The sequence below is a fragment of the Ambystoma mexicanum genome, chromosome 5p (genome assembly GCF_040938575.1).
Source record: "Ambystoma mexicanum isolate Mex_15411 chromosome 5p, UKY_AmexF1_1, whole genome shotgun sequence".
Taxonomy (NCBI): domain Eukaryota; kingdom Metazoa; phylum Chordata; class Amphibia; order Caudata; family Ambystomatidae; genus Ambystoma; species Ambystoma mexicanum.
In genome coordinates, this window is record NC_090930.1 from 126,362,294 (window position 1) to 126,366,881 (window position 4,588).

Consider the following 4,588-nt stretch of genomic DNA (forward strand, 5'->3'; position numbering starts at 1 on the left):
TGCAACAAGGCATTTTACAAATCATAGTCAAAAGGACACAGTGCGGGAGCAGAGATACAAGGGAGAGGTAAGCTAACAATGGGTGTGGGAAAGGACTGGCAATTTGGCAGCAATGGATCTACAAGCAACCAGGGGAGGTAACAGGGGGAGCATATCACCCCGTCTCTGTCTGGTTGGGGAGTGGAGGGTGTGTGAACCTAGGTGTTAGGGATGAGCCATTCCTTGCGGAGGGTCTTGTGCTCCTTTCTGAAGTGTGGAAGCATGGGAGTGAGTCTGGTGTTGACGGGCTGGAGGTTCCAGGGTCTTTGGGGATAGACAGAGAAGATGAGTTTTCTGTTTCATTCCTTCAAGCACCAGCGAAGTTCAAGTCTGCACATGTCCTTATTGCTGATGGATCGTAGGCCTCTGGAGATACTCTGCACAAATACAGGGACAGTGGTACAGGGGCTTATGTTAAAAGGCTTGGATTCTTGTTCATGAGGGTTTTCTGGATGAGATGTTCATTTGGGTCTGGTAAACATCTTGGCTCCAGATTGAAGGTATCTGTTTAGTGGATTGGGTGCCAGCCATTTTGAGACATCTGCTAGCATCATGAGGCAGCTGAGTGAGATCAGGATGGACCTGGGTTATCAGTGATGGCTGGTTCTGGTTAGAACATAATAGACACTAATTCAACTGAGCGTAGAATATTTACAGTGCCAAGCCTTGCACGGTCTAGAGTAGTGGTCTTCAAACATTGTGATGCCAAGCGCCAGATGGGCTACATCATTATCAAGGTCAGTGGAAAGAGGGATGGTGGTCACGGCTTACCAGAGACTGTTCTTACTTTCCCTTCTTCATTCTCTTACACCTGTTCTGCCTGGATTGTTTTTCTTGTCTCTGTCTCTATTTGTCCAGGATTCTGGGTCCCATTGCTCTTCTGATCTGACTGTATCTTTTCTGTTCTTACTCTTTCTCTTCTTTTTTGCACTCTGTCTCTCTGTCTTTACCTTTTCTCTATTCCAGTCCTGTCTCTCCCTCCAGCTCTGTCTTTACCCCTATCTTCTCCCCATGCCCTCCCAGTCTCTTGCTAACTTTAGCACCCTGGGCAGGGGAGCCAACCAATCAGGTTGCTCGGATCATGGACTGAAGCCTGTGATCGCAGCCTGCATTCCGAGCAGCCTAATTGCTGCTTCCCCACCCCACCATCTCCCCACTTCCCTTCCCTCCCGTCCGGTCACCATTTCCTCTGCTCCCCCTCCACCCCACTCATCTTGCTACCACAACGCCAGCCTTCGCCCTGGCCTGCCAGATGCCATGGAAATGGAAGAGGGGCTCTACATGGAGCCCCGCCTCCAAGCGCCACAGTGGCCATCTTAAGTAAGTAATTTACTTGCAGCATCCTGTTCATTCAAAACAAAATACATTGCTGTTAAGACCCCGGGTTTCCAGATTTAAATCCTGGGGTGCAAATAGCAATAACACCTTTACTGCCACTTTTAAGAGCTCTGCCAAACTCAAAATGAGCCCCCGTGACTCAGGTTCTCTTGCACCCAACATTTTTGATGTTGTTCCTGTCTTTATGTCATGGAAAACACTAAATGGTGATTCCAAACATTGGGCCGCAATCTAGGTCGGCCGGTCTGGTAAATAAGTGCTGGTATTCATGGATACCAGCACGTTACTGGACTGGCCAACCACGGGTTTGCCGGTGGTGCACCCGGGTTTCCCTCCAGCTGGAGGTAAGCCAGGCGCCCTGCAGGCAAAAAAAAGCCCTCATTACCGGCACTGGCGTCAAATCCCCTCACAGAGTCCTATGGGACTCTATGAATGGGGATTTGCACTGGACTGAGTGCCGGAAACAGTATCTACATTTGCCGGTATCCTGGTGGCTCTACCGCCAGGATCCCAGCAAAGTTAGAATGAGGAGAACTGGGCTTTACCTCAGTTCTGTGTCTCTCTCTTCATTCGATGCGGTAGCAGGGGAGGATGAATGTTGATCCTGGACATGATGCTACATTTCTGTTTCTCTCTGTTTCTTTGATGTGGTAGCAGGGGAGGATGAATGTTGATCCTGGACATGATGCTACAGTTCTGTTTGTCTCGGTTCCTTTGATGTGGTAGTAGTGGTGGATGAATGGTGATCCTGGACATGATGCTACAGTTCTGTATGTCTTGGTTCCTTTGATGTGGTAGCAGGGGAGGATGAATGGTGATCCTGGACATGATGCTACAGTTCTGTTTGTCTCGGTTCCTTTGATGTGGTAGTAGTGGTGGATGAATGTTGATCCTGGACATGATGCTACAGTTCTGTTTCTCTCTGTTTCTTTGATGTGGTAGCAGTGGAGGATGAATGTTGATCCTGGACATACTGCAGGATTTCTGTTTCTCTTTGTTCCTTCGATGTGGTAGCAGGGGAGGATGAATGGTGATCCTGGACATGATGCTACAGTTCTGTTTGTCTCGGTTCCTTTGATGTGGTAGTAGTGGTGGATGAATGGTGATCCTGGACATGATGCTACAGTTCTGTATGTCTTGGTTCTTTTGATGCGGTAGCAGTGGTGGATGAATGTTGATCCTGGACATACTGCAGGATTTCTGTTTCTCTCTGTTCCTTCGATGCAGTAGCAGGGGAGGATGAATGGTGATCCTGGACATGATGCTACAGTTCTGTTTGTCTCGGTTCCTTTGATGCGGTAGCAGGGGAGGATGAATGGTGATCCTGGACATGATGCTACAGTTCTGTTTGTCTCGGTTCCTTTCATGCAGTAGCAGTGGTGGATGAATGTTGATCCAGGACATACTGCAGGATTTCTGTTTCTCTCTTCCTTTGATGTGGTAGCAGTGGTGGATGAATGGTGATCCTGGACATGATGCTACAGTTCTGTTTCTCTCTGTTCCTTCGATGTGGTAGCAGTGGAGGATGAATGTTGATCCTGGACATGATGCTACAGTTCTGTATGTCTTGGTTCCTTTGATGCGGTAGCAGTGGTGGATGAATGTTGATCCTGGACATACTGCAGGATTTCTGTTTCTCTCTGTTCCTTCGATGCAGTAGCAGGGGAGGATGAATGGTGATCCTGGACATGATGCTACAGTTCTGTTTGTCTCGGTTCCTTTGATGCGGTAGCAGTGGTGGATGAATGTTGATCCTGGACATACTGTCTCTATTTGTCCATCATTCTGTTCCCATTCCTCTTCTGATCTGACTGCATCTTTTCTGTTCTTGCCCTTTCTCTTCTTTATTGCACTTTGTCTCTCTGTCTTTACCTTTTCTCTATTCCAGTCCTGTCTCTCCCTCCTGCCCTGCCTTTACCCCTATCTTCTCCCCATGCCCTCCCAGGGGAGCCAACCAATCAGGTTGCTCGGATCATGGACTGAAGCCTGTGATCGCAGCCTGCATTCCGAGCAGCCTAATTGCTGCTTCCCCACCCACCATCTCCCCACTTCCCTTCCCTCCCGTCCGGTCACCATTTCCTCTGCTCCCCCACCACCCCACTCATCTTGCTACCACAACGCCAGCCTTCGCCCTGGCCTGCCAGATGCCATGGAAATGGAAGAGGGACTCTGCATGGAGCCCCGCCTCCAAGCGCCACAGTGGCCATTTTAAGTAAGTAATTTACTTGCAGCATCCTGTTAATTCAAAACAAAATACATTGCTGTTAAGACCCCGGTTTTCCAGATTTAAAACCTGGGGTGCAAATAGCAATAACACCTTTACTGCCACTTTTAAGAGCTGTGCCAAACTCAAAATGAGCCCCCGTGGCTCAGGTTCTCTTGCACCCAACATTTTTGATGTTGTTCCTGTCTTTATGTCATGGAAAACACTAAATGGTGATTCCAAACATTGGGACTCAATCTAGGTCGGGCGGTCTGGTAAATAAGTGCTGGTATTCATGGATACCAGCACGTTACCGGACTCGCCTACCACGGGTTTGCCGGTGGTGCACCTGGGTTTCCCTCCAGCTGGAGGTAAGCCAGGCGCCCTTCAGACAAAAAAAAATCCCTCATTACCCGCACTGGCATCAAATCCCCTCACAGAGTCCTATGGGACTCTATGAATAGGGATTTGCACTGGACTGAGTGCCGGAAACAGTATCTACATTTGCCGGTATCCTGGTGGCTCTACAGCCAGGATCCCAGCAAAGTTAGAATGAGGAGAACTGGGCTTTACCTCAGTTCTGTGTCTCTCTGTTCCTTTGATGTGGTAGCACTGGAGGATGAATGTTCATCCTGGACATACTGCAGGATTTCTGTTTCTCTCTGTTCCTTCGATGCGGTAGCAGTGGTGGAGAAGGATTATTTACGAAGGCTGAATGTACTCATGGATGAAGCTCTACTTTTAGGCTGCCTGTTCTTTTCTTTAATCTGCTGGCAGTGCAGTGACACATGAGGCCTTTGATATGTGATGATGTGCTCAATGATTTAAAATGTGAAAGGAAAGCTCAAACAGATATATGTCACTCCCAGCATAGTGTGCATGTCAAAATACATTGATAAATGATTTGTATTTCAAAGTAAATATCTCACATTAGACAGATCACATTTTCAAAATATGTTCAGTGTGCACTGCCTCCAGGTAAGGGCAAGAAGGTCTGTGCACTAAATG